Consider the following 24,749-nt stretch of genomic DNA (forward strand, 5'->3'; position numbering starts at 1 on the left):
ACAAAACCATTGCTAAAACTTTTAGGTCCACGATGGTAAACTGGAAAAAATATTTCTCTAGAGAATATTGCAGACTAACACGTGCTAATAATCTTCTTAGACTAAATGAACTGCGAGGTTGTGTTCCGTTCTCTTTCATTAACAGCGGAGGATGAATTGACTGAATTATGGCTGAAATAATTTGCAATTAGACTTCCAGAAAACCATACGATTCTAACCATAAGGGTTTGAGGTTATGGACTGCATCACACAAAGATATGGGAGAATTACTGATGCTGGTGATTTTTAAAAGCAAGGAAGGTAAATGCTTTTGGAAGGTATGGAATGTCTCGATGTAGGGGAATGGGCTATATCTCTTTTGGGAATTCTATTGTCCCTTCCAGCACTGTAATTTCTTTGATTTATTTGGATAAAAGTTTTCTTGATGGTGAGCCAGAAATTCTGTGTGTAAATTTTGCTCCTGGGACTATGTTCCAGCTGCAGGATGCTGAGTTTATGCTCCTGTCAAAACACTTAAATTTCTGGAGAGTAACTTATGGACTAAGAGAATCTAACCAATGGAGTCATTAGCTTTTCCTCACTTCATTTAGCCAATATCTCTATTTAACTATTTTTCAATCCCAGTAAAGATAATATTCCTCTTAAAAGTTCCATATTGTTACTTATTTCCAAATTTGCCAATATATAGACATATTTTGAGTGAAGGGTTGGATTTTTGTTTTTTCTTCCTTGTTATTTTCTGAGCCAAAAGTTCAAATTTCTTTTATTTTTCCTTTCAATTATTTACTAATTTAAGAAATTTATAAATAGTTTTAAATATTGAAAGCACCTATATTTCAATGAATTTGTGAGTTTTTACAATTGTCTTTTGATACAGCTATAAATAAATGCAACCTTTAATTTGGCAATTAATAGAAGCATTTATGTTTTTAAATGTTATCAGTGAACATACAAGTTCAAAGTATTGTTTTGAATATCATTCTTTAAATAGAAAAATATCCCTATATATGTTGACCATGCATAGCAAAATTCTGGAAGAACACACTAGGAGGTGTTATTAAAGGCTACCATTATGTGACTGGAGGTCATGTGAAGGAAATAGGGAAGATAGAGAATGTTTATTTAACATTATATACACCTTTGTACTATATCTTACCATTAGTAAATATTGGCTTTGTAATTTTAAAAACTCATTTTGTATTGCCATAAAACAAGACCAACTTTCATCACCATTGTGTCAGCAACTAATTTGCCGTAGACATTTATAAAGTCTCCTTTCCCACTGACATCAACCAGAGAAAAAGAAAAGTTGAAGCATTCGTTTCCCCTTCCCTCAACTCAGGAGTGAATTAGAAGCAGAAATCAAGTCACAGACATATTCCAGAATCCCTTCTAAATAAGGCATATTCAGAAAATTAGCCTATTCTGTGACTTTTCTTTCTTAACATTTCTTTCAGAAGAATGAGCATACAACACTAACCATGGTGGATGAGCAAAACTCTTAGTTTTGTTTATTAAAATTCAGGGCAGAAACAAAGGCAGATGATGGCTCTTGGTGTGTTTGTCACATTGGAAAGCAGTTCTGTGTAGTTGCTACTGTCCTTTTTTCCTCCAGATCTGCATGTGACTGGAACTTAAGAATGGGGGATGTCTCTTCTCCCCATCTGTCAACACTCAGGAAGGATAGATGAAAGAATTTGAGTTCTGAGTATCTGACAGGGAAAATAGGGTGATGATGGGTCTCAGAGAAGGTCAAATATACTTTAATCTTGTTTGAATTTTAGCTGCAACAAATTCTTTATTGCAGCAGTAGGGAGGAAGCCATGGAAATCTTGTCATATAATTTATTACTGCTCCTTAGAACTGACCTCCACCTGGACTCCTGGCCTTCATTAGGGCTTTGTAACTAAATCCAGTTGTGTTGTCCTTCACTACAAAGGCCCTTCCTCTTCGTTTGTCCCTAGTTCCCAAATGCACCACCCTACTCAATGTCACATCCCTAGGACTGTGAAATTTCCTTTGGTTTAGTTATCACTGTGAATGTCAGGGAGGGTCTTGGCTTTAGGCATTATACAGGCTTGTCTCCTTTCCCCAGTCTTGTCCTATGAGATTGGATGATTTGAATGAAAGTTGGAAACTTCATGCTAGTTTCAAGATCAAATATTTGATTTATCAGTTTGCCCTAAAACAATAAGTTCAAAGAAAAAAACTAACCTCAGAAGAAAATTAAATGGTTGAGAAAAAATTGAAAAATTTTCAAGATTATGGGTGGTGTTTACATATGAACAATTGATTTCCTCCTCCACAAAACTATAAATTAATAATCCTGTGGTTTTTTTTCGTTTTTTTTCTTTTTTTAATATATGAAATTTATTGTCAAATTGGTTTCCATACAACACCCAGTGCTCATCCCAAAAGGTGCCCTCCTCAATACCCATCACCCACCCTCTCCTCCCTCCCACCCCCCATCAACCCTCAGTTTGTTCTCAGTTTTTAACAGTCTCTTATGCTTTGGCTCTCTCCCACTCTAACCTCTTTTTTTTTTTTTCCTTCCCCTCCCCCATGGGTTCCTGTTAAGTTTCTCAGGATCCACATAAGAGTGAAACCATATGGTATCTGTCTTTCTCTGTATGGCTTATTTCACTTAGCATCACACTCTCCAGTTCCATCCACGTTGCTACAAAAGGCCATATTTCATTTTTTCTCATTGCCACATAGTATTCCATTGTGTATATAAACCACAATTTCTTTATCCATTCATCAGTTGATGGACATTTAGGCTCTTTCCATAATTTGGCTATTGTTGAGAGTGCTGCTATGAACATTGGGGTACAAGTGCCCCTATGCATCAGTACTCCTGTATCCCTTGGATAAATTCCTAGCAATGCTATTGCTGGGTCATAGGGTAGGTCTATTTTTAATTTTCTGAGGAACCTCCACACTGCTTTCCAGTGTGGCTGCACCAATTTGCATTCCCACCAACAGTGCAAGAGGGTTCCCGTTTCTCCACATCCTCTCTAGCACCTATAGTCTCCTGATTTGTTCATTTTGGCCACTCTGACTGGCGTGAGGTGATACCTGAGTGTGGTTTTGATTTGTATTTCCCTGATAAGGAGCGACGCTGAACATCTTTTCATGTGCCTGTTGGCCATCTGGATGTCTTCTTTAGAGAAGTGTCTATTCATGTTTTCTGCCCATTTCTTCACTGGGTTCTTTGTTTTTTGGGTGTGGAGTTTGGTGAGCTCTTTATAGATTTAGGATACTAGCCCTTTGTCCGATATGTCATTTGCAAATATCTTTTCCCATTCCGTTGGTTGCCTTTTAGTTTTGTTGGTTGTTTCCTTTGCTGTGCAGAAGCTTTTTATCTTCATAAGGTCCCAGTAATTCACTTTTGCTTTTAATTCCCTTGCCTTTGGGGATGTGTCGAGTAAGAGATTGCTACGCCTGAGGTCAGAGAAGTCTTTTCCTGCTTTCTCCTCTAAGGTTTTGATGGTTTCCTGTCTCACATTCAGGTCCTTTATCCATTTTGAGTTTATTTTTGTGAATGGTGTGAGAAAGTGGTCTAGTTTCAACCTTCTGCATGTTGCTGTCCAGTTCTCCCAGCACCATTTGTTAAAGAGACTGTCTTTTTTCCATTGGATGTTCTTTCCTGCTTTGTCAAAGATGAGTTGGCCATACGTTTGTGGGTCTAGTTCTGGGGTTTCTATTCTATTCCATTGGTCTATGTGTCTGTTTTTGTGCCAATACCATGCTGTCTTGATGATTACAGCTTTATAGTAGAGGCTAAAGTCTGGGATTGTGATGCCTCCTGCTTTGGTCTTCTTCAAAATTCCTTTGGCTATTCGGGGCCTTTTGTGGTTTCATATGAATTTTAGGATTGCTTGTTCTAGTTTCAAGAAGAATGCTGGTGCAATTTTGATTGGGATTGCATTGAATGTGTAGATAGCTTTGGGTAGTATTGACATTTTGACAATATTTATTCTTCCAATCCATGAGCAGGGAATGTCTTTCCATTTCTTTATATCTTCTTCAATTACCTTCATAAGCTTTCTATAGTTTTCAGCATACAGATCCTTTACATCTTTGGTTAGATTTATTCCTAGGTATTTTATGCTTCTTGGTGCAATTGTGAATGGGATCAGTTTCTTTATTTGTCTTTCTGTTGCTTCATTGTTAGTGTATAAGAATGCAACTGATTTCTGTACATTGATTTTGTATCCTGCAACTTTGCTGAATTCATGTATCAGTTCTAGCAGACTTTTGGTGGAGTCTATCGGATTTTCCATGTATAATATCATGTCATCTGCAAAAGGCGAAAGCTTGACTTCATCTTTGCCGATTTTGATGCCTTTGATTTCCTTTTGTTGTCTGATTGCTGATGCTAGAACTTCCAGCACTATGTTAAACAACAGCGGTGAGAGTGGGCATCCCTGTCGTGTTCCTGATCTCAGGGAAAAAGCTCTCAGTTTTTCCCCGTTGAGGATGATGTTAGCTGTGGGCTTTTCATAAATGGCTTTTATGATCTTTAAGTATGTTCCTTCTATCCCGACTTTCTCAAGGGTTTTTATTAAGAAAGGGTGCTGGATTTTGTCAAAGGCCTTTTCTGCATCGATTGACAGGATCATATGGTTCTTCTCTTTTTTTTTGTTAATGTGATGTATCACGTTGATTGATTTGCTAATGTTGAACCAGCCCTGCATCCCAGGAATGAATCCCACTTGATCGTGGTGAATAATTCTTTTTATATGCTGTTGAATTCGATTTGCTAGTATCTTATTGGGAATTTTTCCATCCATATTCATCAGGGATATTGGCCTGTAGTTCTCTTTTTTTACTGGGTCTCTGTCTGGTTTAGGAATCAAAGTAATACAGGCTTCATAGAATGAGTCTGGAAGTTTTCCTTCCCTTTCTATTTCTTGGAATAGCTTGAGAAGGATAGGTATTATCTCTGCTTTAAACGTCTGGTAGAACTCCCCTGGGAAGCCATCTGGTCCTGGACTCTTATTTGTTGGGAGATTTTTGATAACCGATTCAATTTCTTCGCTGGTTATTGGTCTGTTCAAGCTTTCTATTTCCTCCTGATTGAGTTTTGGAAGAGTGTGGGTGTTCAGGAATTTGTCCATTTCTTCCAGGTTGTCCAATTTGTTGGCATATAATTTTTCATAGTATTCCCTGATAATTGTTTGTATCTCTGAAGGATTGGTTGTAATAATTCCATTTTCATTCATGATTTTATCTATATGGGTCATCTCCCTTTTCTTTTTGAGAAGCCTGGCTAGAGGTTTGTCAATTTTGTTTATTTTTTCAAAAAACCAACTCTTGGTTTCGTTGATCTGCTCTACAGTTTTTTTAGATTCTATATTGTTTATTTCTGCTCTGATCTTTATTATTTCTCTTCTTCTGCTGGGTTTAGGCTGCCTTTGCTGTTCTGGTTCTATTTCCTTTAGGTGTGCTGTTAGATTTTGTATTTGGGATTTTTCTTGTTTCTTGAGATAGGCCTGGATTGCAATGTATTTTCCTCTCAGGACTGCCTTCGCTGCGTCCCAAAGCGTTTGGATTGTTGTATTTTCATTTTCGTTTGTTTCCATATATTTTTTAATTTCTTCTCTAATTGCCTGGTTGACCCACTCATTCGTTAGTAGGGTGTTCTTTAACCTCCATGCTTTTGGAGGTTTTCCAGACTTTTTTCTGTGGTTGATTTCAAGCTTCATAGCATTGTGGTCTGAAAGTATGCATGGTATAATTTCAATTCTTGTAAACTTATGAAGGGCATTTTGTGACCCAGTATATGATCTATCTTGGAGATTGTTCCATGTGCACTCGAGAAGAAAGTATATTCTGTTGCTTTGGGATGCAGAGTTCTAAATATATCTGTCAAGTCCATCTGATCCAATGTATCCTTCAGGGCCCTTGTTTCTTTATTGACCGTGTGTCTAGATGATCTATCCATTTCTGTAAGTGGAGTATTAAAGTCCCCTGCAATTACCACATTCTTCTCAATAAGGTTGCTTATGTTTATGAGTAATTTTTTATATATTTGGGGGCTCCGGTATTCGGCGCATAGACATTTATAATTGTTAGCTCTTCCTGATGGATAGACCCTGTAACTATTATATAATGTCCTTCTTCATCTCTTGTTACAGCCTTTAATTGAAAGTCTAGTTTGTCTGATATAAGTATGGCTACTCCAGCCTTCTTTTGGCTTCCAGTAGCATGATAAATGGTTCTCCATCCCCTCACTCTCAATCTAAAGGTGTCCTCAGGTCTAAAATGAGTCTCTTGTAGACAGCAAATAGATGGGTCTTGTTTTTTTATCCATTCTGATACCCTATGTCTTTTGGTTGGCGCATTTAATCCATTTACATTCAGTGTTATTATAGAAAGATATGGGTTTAGAGTCATTGTGATGGCTGTATGTTTTATGCTTGTAGTGATGTCTCTGGTACTTTGTCTCACAGGGTCCCCCTTAGGATCTCTTGTAGGGCTGGTTTAGTGGTGACGAATTCCTTCAGTTTTTGTTTGTTTGGGAAGACCTTTATCTCTCCTTCTATTCTAAATGACAGACTTGCTGGATAAAGGGTTGTCGGCTGCATATTTTTTCTGTCTAGCACACTGAAAATCTCGTGGCAATCCTTTCTGGCCTGACAAGTTTCAAAAGAGAGATCAGTCACGAGTCTTATAGGTCTCCCTTTATATGTGAGGGCACGTTTACCCCTTGCTGCTTTCAGAATTTTCTCTTTATCCTTGTATTTTGCCAGTTTCACTATGATATGTCGTGCCGAAGATCGATTCAAGTTACGTCTGAAGCGAGTTCTCTGTGCCTCTTGGATTTCAATGCCTTTTTCCTTCCCCAGTTCAGGGAAGTTCTCAGCTATTATTTCTTCAAGTACCCCTTCAGCACCTTTCCCTCTCTCTTCCTCCTCTGGGATACCAATTATGCGTATATTATTTCTTTTTAGTGTATCACTTAGTTCTCTAATTTTCCCCTCATACTCCTGGATTTTTTTATCTCTCTTTTTCTCAGCTTCCTCTTTTTCCATAACTTTATCTTCTAGTTCACCTATTCTCTCCTCTGCCTCTTCAATCCGAGCCGTGGTGGTTTCCATTTTGTTTTGCATTTCGTTTAAAGCGTTTTTTAGCTCCTCGTGACTGTTCCTTAGTCCCTTGATCTCTGTAGCAAGAGATTCTCTGCTGTCCTCTATACTGTTTTCAAGCCCAGCGATTAATTTTATGACTATTATTCTAAATTCACTTTCTGTTATATTATTTAAATCCTTTTTGATCAGCTCATTAGCTGTTGTTATTTCCTGGAGATTCTTCTGAGGGGAATTCTTCCGCTTGGTCATTTTGGATAGTCCCTGGTGTGGTGAGGACCTGCAGGGCACTTCCCCTGTGCTGTGGTGTATAACTGGAGTTGGTGGGCGGGGCTGCAGTCCGACCTGATGTCTGCCCCCAGCCCACCGCTGGGACCACAGTCAGACTGGTGTGTGCCTTCTCTTCCCCTCTCCTAGGGGCGGGATTCACTGTGGGGTGGCGTGGCCCGTCTGGGCTACTTGCACACTGCCAGGCTTGTGATGCTGGGGATCTGGCGTATTAGCTGGGGTGGGTAGGCAAGGTGCACGGGGGCAGGAGGGGCAGGCTTAGCTCGCTTCTCCTTAGGTGATCCACTTCAGGAGGGGCCCTGTGGCAGCGGGAGGGAGTCAGATCCGCTGCCGGAGGTTTGGATCCGCAGAAGCACAGAGTTGGGTGTGCGCGGAGCCAGCAAGTTCCCTGGCAGGAACTGGTTCTCTTTGGGATTTTGGCTGGGGGATGGGCGGGGGAGATGGCGCTGGCGAGCGCCTTTGTTCCCCACCAAACTGAGCTCTGTCATCCAGGGATTCAGCAGCTCTCCCTCCCTTTGTCCTCCAGCCTTCCCGCTTTCAGAGCAGAGCTGTTCACTTATGACCTCCCAGACGCTAAGTCGCGCTTGCTGTCGGAACACAGTCTGTCAGGCCCCTCCGCTTTTGCAAGCCAGACTCGGGGGCTCTGCTTGGCCGGCGAGCCGCTCCTCCGCCCCGGCTCCCTCCCGCCAGTCCGTGGAACGCGCACAGCCTCGCCGCCCTTCCTACCCTCTTCCGTGGGCCTCTCGTCTGCGCTTGGCTCCGGGGACTCCGTTCTGCTAATCCTCTGGCGGTTTTCTGGGTTACTTAGGCAGGTGTAGGTGGAATCTAAGTGATCAGCAGGTCGCGCGGTGAGCCCAGCGTCCTCCTACGCCACTATCTTCTGGAATTCTCTCCAATAATCCTGTGTTTTGGAGGCATAATGATGTCACCACATTTTTTTTTAATATATGAAATTTAATGTCAAAATGGTTTCCATACAACACCCAGTGCTCATCCCAAAAGATGCCCTCTTCAATACCCATCACCCACCCTCCCTTCCCTCCCACCCCCCGTCAGCCCTCAGTTTGTTCTCAGTTTGATGTCACCACATTAAATCAATACAATTATCTTCAGTTTGTTAGATGAAAAAAACTATTTTCGCCATCTTGCTTTCAGACCCATTTCTTACCAAGAACACAAATTTAAAAGAAAATACTCTTTTTTATAAAAGACTATTTAATAATAACTACATTAGCTTAATAGGAAGAGTCAGGGTTCTAATTGTGTATGAAATACATGGAAGCACACCTAAAAATAGATAAACTCAGGTCTCAAACACAGCTCTAAAATGTGGGTAGATATGATAGCAGTTCCACACTTGAAAGCGGAGACTGAGCAGGGCATTCCCCTTTTAATTGCTCTTAACCTATGGTTTGCTGTTATTTAACTGACTCCATATATCTATAGAAAGGACAAAATGCTTATATCAGGATGATGCAGTTTTAAAACATAATTTTATGACACAAGTATTCCACTGTTTCACTGGGAAGAAAATGGATAAATAAGACAACCAAAAAGGGTTCATTTAGGATGTAGAGGAATTACTGACATATTAACTGATGAAAGTCTTCAAAGGTAGAGAGTAATATAGCCCAGTGCTGACGACTTAGAGTTTGCAAGAGCATTGCAATGAAATATAATTTGTACGTCTCCATTTTTTGCAATCTCTCTTATAACTAAACTTTTTGGTCGTTATAATAACTTCTTAATTGACTTGCTTGTTTCAATCTTGCCTGAATATCTTTCATTTTCTGGTGATCCTTTTAAAAATTGAGTCGAGGGACCCCCGGGTAGCTCTGTCCCTTAAGTGACTGACTCTTGATTTCTGCTCAGGTCATGATCTCACCACTCATGAGATCAAGCCCCACGTTGGGCTCCACACTGAGCATGGAGCCTGCTTGGAATTCTCTTTCTCCCTCTGCCCCTCTCCCCTGCTTGTGCCTCTCTCTCTCAAAATAAATAAATAAGCATTGATTTTTTTAAAGGAAGTCAAGTCATGTCACCTCACTTTATTGAAGGCTTCTTATTACATGTAGAATAAACCTAACTGTTTACTATGCACTGTAAGCCTTTTTAGGAGCCCTACCTAGTTACTCTTCCACTCTTACTATTATTTTATTATTTTAATTTAAATTCCAGTTAATTAACATACAGTGCAATATTGGTTTCAGGAGCAGAAGTCAGTGATTCATCACTTCCATACAACACCCAGTGCTCATCACAAGTGCCCTCCTTAATGGCCATCACTCATTTATCACCACCCCCCCCCCACCTGCCCTCCAGCAATGCTCTGTTTGTTCTCTGTATTTAAGATTCTCTTATGGTTTGCCTCCCTCTCTTTTTTTTTCAAATTTTTTAATGTTTATTTATTTTTGAGAGAGACAGACACAGAATGCAAGTGGGTTGGGGCAGAGAGAGGGAGGCACAGAATCCGAGGCAGGCTCCAGGCTCTGAGCTGTCAGCACAGAGCCTGACGCGGGGCTTGAACTCAGGAGCTGTGAGATCATGACCTGAACTGAAGTCGGACGCTCAACCAACTGAGCCTTCCAGGCGCCCCATCTCTGTTTTTATCTTAATTTTCTTTCCCTTCCTCTATGTTCTCCTGTCGTGTTTCTTAAATTCCACATGTAAGTGAAATCATTACTGTTTTGTCACTCTTCCCCTGCCTCCTAGGCTTCAGGGAGAGCTGTTTGGCTGCTGTTTTCTTTCATTTATGCGTTTATTTTTTTATTGAGCTATAATTGACATATAACTTTATATCAGTTTCAGTGTAAAACATGATTTGATATTTGTATATATTGTGAAATAATCACCACAGTAAGTCTAGTAAACATCTGTGGCAATACATAGTCACTAATTTCTTTTTTGTGATGAGAACTTTATTTTTTTAATGTTTATTTTACTTTTGAAACAGAAAGAGACAGAGCATGAGTGGGGAAGGAGCAGAGAGACGGAGACACAGAATCCAAAGCAGGCTCCAGGCTCTGAGCTGTCAGACCAGAACCTGACACAGGGCTCAAGCTCGTGAAGCATGAGATCATAACCTGAGCCAACATCAGACACTCAACCGAGTCACCCAGGTGCCCTGTTATGAGAACTTTTAAGATCTACCATCTTAGCAACTTTCAAATATGCAACACAGTATCATTAACTATAGTCACCATGCTGTACATTACTTCCCCATGATTTCTTTGTTTTATAACTGGAAGATTTTACTTTTTGCCCCCTTCACCCATTTTTCTTACACCCTTCCCTCCACTGACTTCTGGCAGCCACCAATCTGTTTTTGTTTTGTTTTGTTTTTGTATAAATGAGCTCTTTTTTTTTTAAATCAAAAAAACCTTTTTTAGAGTCCACATATAAGTGAGATAATATGGTATTTGTCCCCTGTTGGAGTTGTCTCATTTAGAATAATACCCTCAAGTTTCATCCATGTTGTCATAAATGACAAGATTTCATTTTCTTTTTCTGGCTGAATAGTATTCTAAATAGATTTCCACATTTTGTTGATCATTCATCCATCAATGGACACTTATGTTGTTAATATATCTTAGCAATTATAAATAGTGATGCTATTGTAAATAATGCATATATCTTTTTGAATTAGTGTTTTCATTTTCCTCAGATAAATATCCACAAGTGGAATTGCTGGATCATATGGTGGTTCCATTTTTAATTTTTTGAGCAACCTCCATAGTGTTTTCCATAGTGGCTGCACCAATTTTCATTCCTACCAAGAGTGCACAAGGGTTTTCTTTTCTCCATTTCTTTATGAATGCTTTTTATCTTTTGTATTTTTGGTAAGAGTCATTCTTTTAAAAACATTTTAATGTTTATTTATTTTTGAGAGAGAGACAGAGTGTGAGCAGGGGAGCGCAGAGAGAGATGGAGACACAGAATCCAAAGCAGGCTCCAGGGTCTGAGCTGTCAGCACAGAGTCTGACGTGGGGCTCAAACCCATGTTGTGCGAGATCATGACTTGAGCTGAAGGTGAATGCTTAACTGACTGAGCCACGCAAGTGCCCCTGGTAATAGCCATTCTAACAGGTATGAGGTGTTAACTCATTGTGATTTTAATTGCCTTTTCCTGATAATTAGCGATGCTGATTGAACACCTTTTCATGTACCTGTTGGTCATCTGTATATCTTCTTTGGAAAAATATCTATTCAGATCCTCTGTCCATTTTTAATTCAGTTTTTTTAAAGTTTTTATTCATTTTTGAGAGAGAGAGAGAGAGAGAGAGAGAGAGAGAAAGAGAGAAAGAGAGAGATTGATACTGAGAACGAGAAGGGGAGAGGCAGAGAGACAGGGAGACACAGAATCAGAAGCAGGCTCCAGGATCTGAGCTGTCAGCACAGACCCTGATGCAGGGCTCAAACTCATGAACCATGAGCTCATGACCTGAGCTGAAGTTAGACGCTTAACCAACTGAGCCACCCAGGTGCCCCAAATGAGTTTTTATATTTTTTGGATATTAACCCCCTATCAGATATATAATTTGCAAATATTTCCCCCCATTTGGTAGGTTATCCTTTCATTCTACTGATGTTTTGTTTTGCTGTGCAGAAGCTTTTTAGTTTGATGTAGTTCCACTTGTTTACTTTTTTTACTTCTGTTGCCTTGCGTTTTACATCAAATCCAAAAAAATCATTGCCAAGATTGATATTAAGGAGCTTACTATGTTTTCTTCTAAGAGTTTTATGGTTGAAAGTCTCACTTTCAAGTCTTTATTCCATTTTGAGTTAATTTTTGTGCATGATATAAGATAGTGGTCCAGTTTCATTTTTTGTACGTAGCTGTCTACTTTTCCCAACACCACTTCTTGAAGATACTGTCCTTTCTCCATGTATATTCTTTTTTTTTTTTTTTTGGTTATAAATTAATTGCCATGTATGCATGGATTTACTTGTGGGATGTCTATTCTGTTCCATTGATTTATGTCTGTTTTTATGACTGTATGAATCTGTTTTTTTTTTAAACAATGGCTCAAAGTAAGGGGTTTATTTCCTGCTGTAATAATGAGATCAGAAGTGGGTTGATCAGAGTTTATGCAGCTGCTTAACATATTCATCAAAGATGTGGGCTGATTTTTTTTCTCTTTCTTTTTTTTTTAATTAATTTTTTTTATTATATGAAATTTGTTGTCAAATTAGTTTCCATACAACACCCAGTGCTCATCCCAAAAGATGCCCTCTTCAATGCCCATCACCTCGCCTCCCCTCCCTCCCACCCCCATCAACCCTCAGTTTGTTTTCAGTTTTTTAAGAGTCTTTTATGCTTTGGCTCTCTCTCCCACTCTAACCTCTTTTTTTTCCCTTCCCCTCCCCCATGGGTTTCTGTTAAGTTTCTCAGGATCCACATAACATATGGTGAAAACATATGGTATCTGCCTTTCTCTGTATGGCTTATTTCACTTAGCATCACACTCTCCAGTTCCATCCACATTGCTACAAAGGGCCATATTTCATTCTTTCTCATTGCCACGTAGTACTCCATTGTGTATATAAACTACAATTTCTTTATCCATTCATCAGTTGATGGACATTTAGGCTCTTTCCATAATTTGGCTATTGTTGAGAGTGCTGCTATAAACATTGGGATACAAGTGCCCCTATGCATCAGTACTCCTGTATCCCTTGGGGAAATTCCTAGCAGTGCTACTGCTGGGTCATAGGGTAGGTCTATTTTTAATTTTTTGAGGAACCTCCACACTGTTTTCCAGAGTGGCCGCACCAGTTTGCATTGTATGAGTCTGTTTTGATGCTATAACTTTGTAATGTAGTTTGAAATCAGGAATTGTGATGCTTCTAGCTTTGTTCCTCTTTTTCAAGATTGCTTTGGTTATTTGAGGTCTTTTGTGGTTCTGGACAAATTTTAGGATTATTTATTCTATTTCTGTGAAAATTGCCATTGAAATTTTTATAGGGATTGCATTAAACCTATAGATTGCATTGGATGGTGTGGAAATTTTAAAAATATTAATTCTTCCTATCCATGAGCATAGGATATCTTTCTATTTGTGTCATCTTCAGTTCCTTTCATCAGTATTTTATAGTTGTCAGAGTACAGGTCTTTCACATCCTTGGTTAAATTATTTCTAGGTATTTTATTTTTTGGATGAAATTGTAAAAGGAAGTGTTTTCTTAATTTCTCTTTCTGCTGCTTCAATATCAGTATATAGAAATGCAACAGATTTTTGTATATTGGCCTTGTGCCTGGTTGCTGTTTTGAAAACGGTGCTGGGGGACCTAGGTGTCTCAGTTTGTTGAGCAAGCAACTCTTGATTTTGGCTAAGATCATGATCACAGAGTCCTGGGATCGGGTTCCCTGTGGGGTTCCATGCTGAGCGTAGAGCCTGCTTAAGGTTTTCTCTCTCCCTCTGCCTCTCTCCCCTACTCATGCTCTCCTCCCTATCTAAAATTAAAAAAAAAAAAATAAAAACATTGCCTTAGGTTCTCTCTATTAGCTTTCTTATTATCTCGATGCTCATCTGCAAGGTCTTTGCATAGTTGACATCTTTGTATCATTCATGCTTCAGCTTAGTTGTCATCTTCTCAGAGAAGCATCTTTTCATCCTCAGATTAATGTAGCATCCCAATCCCATTCACTTTCTATCACAACATCTTGTTTTATGTTCTTCTAACATGTATTACTCTCTGAGCTGTTTTTTCCATCATGATTTTATATGATCCATTTTATGTTCATTGTCTGTCTTCTACAACAAGAATGTAAGAATGTAAGCTCTGTGATGGCGGGGCATCTTCTCTGCCATATTTACCATGACTCTGACAGTGCCTGACACCTAGTAGGTGTTCAGTACTTATTGAATAAAATGAATTGATACTCCAGGATGACTCAATATTTCTTCTAAAGGTTGCTTTTCATCATGGTCATACTCCATTTATTAACTATCTGCTGAAACACAGGACTTGCTGGGGGAAATCACTATATGATTGTGCTCTTGAGCTGTTTATGATTTTAAATGAATAAAATAAGGACTAATAAATAAAAAGAAATGATTTAAGAAAAAGAAATAGAGTATATGCATATTAAAATATTATATTGCACACTTTAGTATGGAATTTTCATTTTTTAATTATATTTGAATAAAAGATGGAAAGAAAAAGAAAAGGAGATAGATCTTTGTTTCAGTCTCGTAAAGAAATAAAATTTCATTTTTTATTTGTAAAATATATTTGTTAATTGACATGAATCAAAGAAGCAAAATTTATAGAATAGTGCAAGAAAAAAAGATGTTTAAGTAGAATAGAAAGATTGGGTAGCTGGCATGATCTTGGGGTCAAGAAATCTTTAAGTGCATATTCGTTTAAGGATGACTAATTAAAGACCTAAAATGTAAGTAAAGGATAAGTACATTCGGATTAAAGAAAAAATTTCATCATTTAGGATGGAAAGAAAGAGACCTCTGTGGATTAATATATAAATGTACATTGTGATATTAAAAAATTGGCAAATTTTGAACTTTCTTTATCAGTGCAAAGTGTTCTGTATGAGAACAGTTATAAGTTGTGTTTTTTAGTTGACTCTTTAAGCTTGTATTTATATTTAAATTTATATTTATATTTAAATATATTTAATATTTACTTTAAGTGTATATTTAATATGGCTACCATGCCATAATAATAAATAATACTTTTTCTTATCAAATGAATAATTCATTATTACTGAGTGAATAAGAAATGAAAGAGAGTGACATAAGTGAGACAACACTGGTAGAAAACAAGGCTGAGAGTAAGTTGGAATTCATCAGGTCAAAGAGGAGCCATGTGAGAATGTAGCAATAGGCTCATCTTGAATTATATTCATTGAGAAAGCAGGGGACTACTATATCATTCTCATTGTCTGCACACAGTGTTAGAACAAAGTGGACTAAAGTTAATGTCTTCAAGGGAGGGAAATCTGTCATTTTCCTGAGTGCAAAACTGCATCCATAACTCTAAGAGGACATCTTACAACTTGAAACATATGGCCAACAAGCTCTGGCATATTGCTGAAAGTAATCTGACTGAGCAGGCAACTTTCACCTTTCTGATGAAAGTAACCATAACTCCTGGAGTTGATGTAATTTTGTGATTTAGGGGACCAATCTCAATCATACTTGGACATCCTGCTGCTTTTCCAAAAGCACTATGCAAATTGTGCAATACTGTTTGTCTGGAGGTTTTTTTCCAATTGGACTCAAATTGAATATAGATCAATGTTACTTTTATTTTTGCCTGCAAGTAATATATTCATATAGGCTTATGGAGGAAAAAAATAATTTGTGAGAGTATACTACTGTGAAACCCGAGTTCACTTTGAGAGGAAGTGGAGACGGTGTTGATGACATATTTGGACTGTGAGTTAATGCATTCTTCCATATTATGAAGATATTATAGAATTTTAATTCATATCTGGGAAGGCTATTAGTCATTTGTGAGTAGAAAAATAAAATAATATTAACTTTTAAAAAATGCTTTTATATGGTAGAAAAATATGGTAGAAATGTTTCATTTGTATTATTGGTAAAATATTTCCTTTGTAAAAATTTCTGAAAATATTTAGAATAAAAATTTACTCAAAAATTATTGATACTTCAAAGGAATTTTTTTTTAGTATTTTAAAAAATCAGGGCAAACAAGCTTAAAAATGTAGGACATGGACAACTCATTGACATCTACAGACTTACTGCTCTCTTAATTTAACTGGTGTTGCTCTTCATTGTTTTCTATTAAAATGTCTATTAGAATACATATTTAATAGTTATCTATTAAAATATCAAGAAACATTTAGTGGCACATTTGCATCACTTTATCATAATTTTATGAGATTGATGGGTATTTTGCTCTAGACTTTTATTAACAGCTTGTATAATATGAGAAATATCTCTATATCTTTTTAAAAAATTGCACGTGTCATAGCTTTTAAGACCAATCGCCTTAATAGAACACCCGGAATGAAAGCTGAGGTAACGTTCAGTGGACTGCTAGCCCGATAGTGTGGCCAAGTCAAATTTGAGGAGGATGTGGTCTGTTGAAAGGTGGTGTGACAATGGAAAGGAGATGGCATGGGCCAGATTGTGAAAACTCAGCTCCAATTGGGAAGGGCCGTTGGAAATTTCAAGCTAAAATGTGAGCTGAGAACTAGTAACAAATTATACAAATCCAACATTAGGTAGCACAAGCATCTGATTTTGGGATTATAATTTTTATAATTTACGTTTATATATATATATAATTTATAATTTATAAAATTATTTAAAATTACAGATTTTTAAATAATTATATATACAATTATATGACAGCTAATAAACTAGTACTAAAACAAATCTATAAGTGCCTTATCTCATCTTTCTGGGCTGTATGAATTATTAATTCTAATTTTAAATAAATAGGGATGAACCATCCTGCAAGATGCTAGCATCATAGAGGAGGAATGCCCTGGAGGGAACTCTCCTTAATCAGAGAGTAGAGTCCTTTGGATCCTTCCTTTCTCCCACTCTCTAGTCACCCACCCATCCTTTAGTTGGCTACCTTTCTTTAGAAGCTGGAGAAAAAAGAGCTAGAAATAGAGTAGACCATGATTCTGAGAGGAAACAAGGAGATAACTGGCAGAGGCTGTTATTCTTTGTTATTAGTTTTCTGTTTCTGCTATAACAAATTACAATAAATTCAGTGGCTTAAAATAACACGTTTACTATCTTACGGTTCTGGTGGCCAGAATTCAAAATGGGTCTTACGGGACTAAAATTAATTGCTGGGGACTAAAATTAATTGCTGAGCTCTCCTGGAGACGTTAGAGAATATATTCCTTGCTTTTTGAAGCTTCTAGAAGCTATCTACATTCCTTGGCTTGTGACCAAATCGTTCTCATCTATGATTCCATCTTCACACTTCCTTTCTAAACTATGACCCTTTGCCTCCCTACGATAAGGACTCTTGTGATTTTATTGCGCCTACCTGTATAAACCAGGATACTCTCCCTTTTTTTTCTTTTTTTAAATTGTTTATTTATTTTTTCAGAGAGAGAGACAGCGTGAGTGGAGTAGGAGCAGAAAGAGAGAAGGAGACACAGAATCCGAAGCAGGCTCCAGGCTCCAGGCTCCACTCTGTCAGCACAGAGCCCTACACGAGGCTCAAACTCACAAACTGAGATCATGACCTGAGCTGAAGTTAGATGCTTAGCCAACTGTGCCATCCAGGCATCCCTACTCTCCCCTTTCCAAGATCCTTAACTTAATCACATCTACAAGGTCCCTACTGCCATACAAGGTATCATGTTCATAGGTTCAAGGAATTAAGATTTTATCACTTATTTGGGTGGAGTGTGTGTGTGTATGTGTGTGTGTGTGGGGGTGTGTATTCTGCCTACCACAGCCCTTTCCCCAGTGTTGTAGTGGGTTTTTTTTTTTTTGTCTCTAATTGCCTATTATTGAGTTATACTATACAAAAGTAAGATATGAACAGATAAATATTTTTGTGATTTCCTGACAATTGGAAAATTTCAGTTTGCAAATATAAGCTATTGTTACTTGCTTGGCAGATTTTAAATGCAAGACCAAAAGGATAAATAAGTCATCAATATTCATTAAATGAATTCTCTGACATCATCCTGTGAGAAATTTCAAATTAGAGGTTAGATATACACAAAAACTTAAAGTTATAATAATGTCTTAATATTCAGATATGAAGACATTACTATTAATATATAACTTTACTTATGAAAATAATTTAAAAATATCTTAATAAATTAATTTGCATAGAAAATTAGTAAATATTATTTTAGTACTAATATTAATATTAATAAAATATCTAGAGCAATATTAACAATGGTCTATACCTTCAAAAAGAATCTTATCTATTAAGGAACTTGGCTGGTGCTAAAATATGTGCTTGTTTCATATATATTCCTTAAAGGGTAAATAAGTAATATCATGTGATCCACTTTCTGCACAGGGCTATTAGCTCCAAACTTCTTTTATTTAAGATCTGTATGAGAAACTTGAAGTTTATGCTGTTTCTTTTTTTCTATTTCTCCCTCCCAGAACTTTTGGGGTCCAAATTCTACACTCCTGATTTAAGATCTCCAAGTTTAAGACTCGTCTTTATGGTTTCCATGAACATAGATGGATGATGCATCTAAATCTGTAAAGCCAAAGGTAATATTAGGAATTCTATTTCTTTCCATGAAAATACTTTTAGGAGCAGATCTACCCCCATTTCAGGCATAGACTATAAAGTGTTAAGATGCAGGAAGTGGTCTGTGGAGCACCAAGTGTATCCTGCGATACCGTTTCATTCAGAAGGTGCCAAAAAACAGAAAGGATAATGAAAACACAGGCAATATTGGATGTGAGAAACTGAAGCTACATCTTTTATAACTCAGTTTCCCAAGAAAAGACAGGAAGAAAGAATAATGTAGCTGTGGATCACCCACTTGAAATACCAGTTAAACTCAGAAGGGCTGGCAGAAAGATAATTGTACTTATTAAAAGTGCACATATCTGCAAGGAACCACGATGTCCTTCTAAGACTGAATGCATAAACAAACTGTGGCAAAGCCATACAATTGAATATTATTCGGCGATAAAACGAAATGAGTTATTAAGCCATAAAAAGACACAGAAAGCTTAAATGCATATTTGCAGAGGGAAAGAAGCCAGTCTAAAAAGGTTACATATGATATGATTCCAACTGCCTGACACTCTGGGGAAAGTAAAACTACAGATACAGTAAAAAGATCAGTGATTGCCAGAGGTTTGGAGGAAGGAGGGAGAAGGGGAGAGTGGATAAGTGCAGCGCAGATGATTTTTAGGGCAGTGAAACTATTCTGTATGATATTGTAATGGTAGATAAATGACATCACGCATTTGTCAAAACCCATCAAACTACAGCACAGAGTGAATCCTAATGTAAACTGTGGACTTTAGCTAATGATAATGTATCAGTATTTATTCATCAATTGTAACAAATGTACCACAGTACATGTTAACAATAGGGGAAACCGTGAGGAGGGAGATAAGGTTTATATGGGGATTCTCTGAAAAAACAAAAAAAGAAAGTTCATAAATTTGTAGTCTTGTTAGTTGGAAATAATGTTCTAATCACAGAGTCAACTACCAGCCTGATACAGAGATTCTGGGGTCTACCACAAGAGTTAGTTTCCAGGTTGAGTTTTGGTGGACTATAACCTTGTGGCAAAGGATCATGCTGGAGTCTGGTTTCCTTGCCTTCATGAGGTCTCACTTCTTCAGTTCTTGTCACTGCACTTTGGACAATCTCTTCACAGATTATCTGAAGGGAAATCATTTTTATGTCCTTCACTGGCCTCTTAAAGCAAACAGCATATTCCATGAAATAATGGCACACCCCTCTGACTTCTGTCTGCACCCTACCCTTCAGGGTATTTTATGAAAGGATTTGAGATTGCTGGAATTCACCAGTTGTAGCCCAATGCAGACCATATTTATCCCTCTTGTGCCAGATTCTTATGGTAATAGTCCTTAGACTACTTAAAATAATTTGATCTTGGAGATCCCTCATTAATTCATTTGTGAGTCTTCTGCAAGGGATGAAAGTTCCAGTGTTGATCAAAAGTAACTACGTCACTGTTAGAAAAGATGGCTAAATTAGCTAGAGCAGGAGAACATTGTCATCAGTATGTCTAACTGTTTGTGTGAGTCTGTGATCTCTGGGTTAAATAGCCTATAAAATTCAAATAAAATTTTGAAAAAGAGCTACATTTGTATTAAGGGTGTATATGCAACATAAAAAAAATCAGACTGAATTTCTTGTTGAGCACGTTTAAATCTGTAAATATGACAAAAATTTCTATTGGGAATTAATTTTTCTTGATTTTTATAGAAAATTAATTATATATTTATCTAAAGTCAAGATTAATAACATCTTTTCTTTAATCTCAGATGTAAATATTTATAACTAGCTTTTACAATTATAAAATTGTTATTGCTGCTCAAAATGAAATTAATAGTTCAGAGAAGCATATGGTGAAAAATGAAATTTTCTCTCTTAAATCCCCAACTCCCCAGTCACACTTCTCAGAGTACTTTTTATGTAATGATTTCTAGTGTTCTAGTGTATCTATCCAGAATTATCTGTGCTTGTACATGCTTATATATATATATATATATATATATATATATAATATGTGTGTGTGTGTATCGCATACTTTAAAATATATGATGAATCAAACACACACACATATTTTGACGTCACCACATGTAACACTCCACCAATAATATGGGTATGGATATGTGTATGTACAATGAGTATGTTCAGGAATATGCATCTAAGAGAAAAATTCAGACTTTCTTTTAATTATTGGAATGTACTTCTAACAATATTTTCCTGATACAGCAAATAGCTTTGTCCAGACTCACGTAGCTCATATTTTGAGAACACAGAAGTTACTACAGGTCATTAAGTTTCAGCAGTGGATTTCCTGAGCCCATGTCAGTCTTGCAAGACTCGGCTTCATAAGTTTAGTGCAGTCTTGGAGGGTTCTGAATGTGACACAATACTTCAAAAGTTACATCTGGCTGTTGGCCAAATAATATAATCTTAGTTTGACTGTCAGTGGAAAATATTCAATTAGACAAATGAATGTATAGTGGAATGATCTCTTCCTACAGGATTCAAACTCAACAAAACATTGCCATATAATTTCATAAGACTAAATTTCTCATAAAGCAATGCCACTTTGAATGTTAAATGAAATTGAATATGCTTTATTTTCTGGCAATAGCCTTACAGATAGATTATAAACCTCCCCCATTCCAAAGTTGTCTTATTTTTATGCCAGAAATCCAGAATTAGAAGGCAGCAAATTGTGGTCTTTAAAATCCTCAAGAGAGGCCTTGGTAAGTGGAACTATTTGTATTTTTTGGCTACATCATAGGCAGCTTGATAGTTACCCAGTATTATATTCCAAATAAGAAATCCTTTGCATATCTGGACAATTTAGAATGGTAAAGCAGATTTAAAGACTAGTTCATGAGAAGATATTTATAACATTTATTAACACTAGTCAAAGTTATTTGCCATATAGACAAAAGTATTGAACATTTACTCTAGAGCCAGTGGCTTTTAAAAGCCTTGTGATGAACAGAATATTTTATCTTACATACCCAGTACTACTGTATGCATTAAATTAAACACACACACACACACACACGTCAAGTGATTTATAATGAGAGCTTAATTTTAGTCATTTAGCACAAATGAAAGCCACTTGTTAAAAAAGGAAAATGCATAAAATATGGAAGTCACAGGAAGTGAAAGGCTAGCTTTTAGTTACAAGTACATAGTTTAAGTTTGCTTTGAGTTTAAGGTATATAACTTTTTTTATTAAAATTTTTTAATGTTTATTTTTGAGAGAGAGAGCAAGCAGGGGAGGGGCAGAGAGAGAGGGAGACAGAATATGAAGCAGTCTCCAGGCTCTGACTCTGATGCGCGGGGTGGAACTCAAAAAACACGAATCATGACCTGAGCCGAAGTTGGATGCTTAACCTACTGAGTCACCCCAGGAACCCCTAGATATAGAACTTTTTTGATAGTAAGATACAAACAGGGAAGGAGAACATAACTGTAAGAAGAAGCTAGTAATTGGGTGGGACAGTTTTTTTTTTTTACGTTTTATTTGCTTTTGTAAGATTTTAAATTGTATCTTTCGGCTTTTTTTATTAAAAAATTTTTTTAATGTTTTTATTTAATTTTGAGACAGCGAGAGACAGAGCATGAGCAAGGAAGGGGCAGAAAGAGAGGGAGACACAGAATCTGAAGCAGGCTCCAGGCTCTGAGCTGTCAGCACAGAGCACGACGTGGGGCTCGAACTCACAGACCATGAGATCATGACCTGAGCAGAAGTCAGACGCTCAACCGATTGAGCCACCCAGGCACCCCTCTTTCAGTTTTTTTTTAATGCAGTAATTACATTACTTGATGTTGTTTTATTGTTGAAACTGCCTGCAGATGCGACATGTGTTAACTTTGGATATCAGAAAAATGCCAGGAATTGGATACTCCATTCCAGTAACAGGTACAAGAGCAAGACATCAATTTACATAATTTTACTACTAGTGTGGGATATATAGGTTAGAGCTATACCAGCTTATTATTTTCATACCAGGAGTCCATTCTCTTCATTCTGGCTTGTTAAGGGTTACTGTGAATGTTGCAAGACTTACATAGTAAGCCTAGCTACCAAGAAAAATTGGGACATAGGCAAATTAATAATAATAATAATAATAATGATAATAATAACAATAAAAGCTTAACAATAGTTAAGCTTCTCTTAACACCACCATATATCTCCTTTTTAGTTCTTTCTTCTTCACCGAGGACTAGCCAACATTCAGTTTTCTTGCCCTTTTATAAATTGACTTGTTCTACATACCTTTCCTTGTCTTTCTGAGATTATAAAAATACTTTAATATTGACTACTTAATTTCACATAATCCATGTTGAAATACCAGTGAATGTCCAAGGTCTAGAGAAGCACATCCTCAAAGATGTCCATTCTCTTCCAGTATTTTTTTTTCCTGTTGCAAATAGATACATATAAATATAAATAAGAAATATATGTATTGAGAACACAAAAATGGGTAACAGGTCTAGTCTACTTTTCAGAAGTTTTGAAACAGAACTTAATAAGACTAATTATATCAATTCAAAAAGTATTATATATTAGGTGAACATTTAACCCCCATTGGATTAAATATTTCAACTTTTGAAGTCCTACTACCTGTCTTGCTCCCCCAGAAAACTTGAGAGCCCAGAAATAAATCCAATGTATACCATGTAACATGACTTAAACCTCACTATTACATTTTCAGAGACAAATCATAATATAAAATTAAAATTCCCCTCATAATTAGAGAAATTAAATTTCAAAGCTGTTAAACCCTGAATTCGTGCATACCGATTAACCCTTTCAGCAACAAAGGTCTCGTTTATATGCTAAACCTCCCATTCCGAAAGGGAATAAATTCTCATCTCCAAACTGTTGTGTTTTTTCACTGTTCCAAAATTCCCATGGGTGAATAGGAAATAAAAACCGTTCTGCATCACTTTCCCACTCCAAAGCTGGCTTTATTGCCAGCGCTTCCTGGTGTTAGAGCTTCTACCTACACTGTAAATAGGGCACTCTCCATTTGTAGCAGTCAAGTCCGCTGACATCAATTGCCTTAATTCCACACATGACCAAACTTAGGCTTTTGTCTGTATTTTTTCAACACAGATGGGATGCCCTATTTTTTTTTTTTTTTTTTTTGTTCTGTGCTATAGTGACTATCACTGCTACCTTCTGAGAAGACTTTCTTCTGGGATCCTCACTGAATGAATGAGAGAGCCATTGTTAATAGATATCTGAATTTCAGGTGCTGCTATTGACATTTCTAAACTTACATGTTCAGCAACTCAGGGGATGAAAAAAATACCTTTTTTTGGCTGCTCCACATATTGTGCTTCCTTTCAGAGTTTTTAATTTTCCAAGCCATAGTATCTTTTATGAGTCATTTCAGAGAAATGAGGAAAACACTTTCGACTTCCTTTACTTTCTAAAGCCAAGGTTCCTTTTCTTAACTCTTCAATTTTCCCGATTAACCCCAATCCTCCCAAAAGCTCAAATTAAAAAAAAAATAACTACTTTTCAATTGCACATGTTTCTTTTCTGTTTTTGACAGGAAGAACAAATATTGCTGGTAAAATTTATTTTTTATTATTTTGTTTGTTTGTTTCAGGTTTAGATATTTATTCCCTGAGCATACTCTTCTATATTTTGCCTCAGTTTCTTCAAGAGCCAAGGACTAGGAGGTCTCTCTAAATCATCTGTTAATTTAAACAAACAAACAAACAAACAACATAAAACAGAATGAAACACTTTCCCACTGCCCTCTTCCTGATTGTGGCATTTTCACACAGGAGATAGATTTTTATAAAAGACTTTATAAGATTTCATCTGGCTTTTTTTCTTTTCTTTTCTTTTTTTTTTTATTTTGTCGATTTAATCTTTCCTGAATTTTCTTTTCACCTTCCCTAAACACAGGGCAGAACCGCCTTCCCAGGTACAATAACTTGATTCCTTTGAAACTACTAAATGGTTTCTGAAGTATTCTTATCTGATCTTTCTAGCTTTCTTTTTCAAATATATTCACATCTAAAGAAATTGACCCATTCATGAAGAATAGTTTCCCCAACTGCATCAATTATTAACTCTTTCCTTCAGGACAGCCTAAATATTTTCTTCATCTTGTCTTCCTCTTGGGAAATCAGTTCAATTTACTTTATGAAATCTTTCCACATTCTATT

The sequence above is a fragment of the Acinonyx jubatus genome, chromosome B1 (genome assembly GCF_027475565.1).
Source record: "Acinonyx jubatus isolate Ajub_Pintada_27869175 chromosome B1, VMU_Ajub_asm_v1.0, whole genome shotgun sequence".
NCBI classification, from domain to species: Eukaryota; Metazoa; Chordata; class Mammalia; order Carnivora; family Felidae; genus Acinonyx; species Acinonyx jubatus.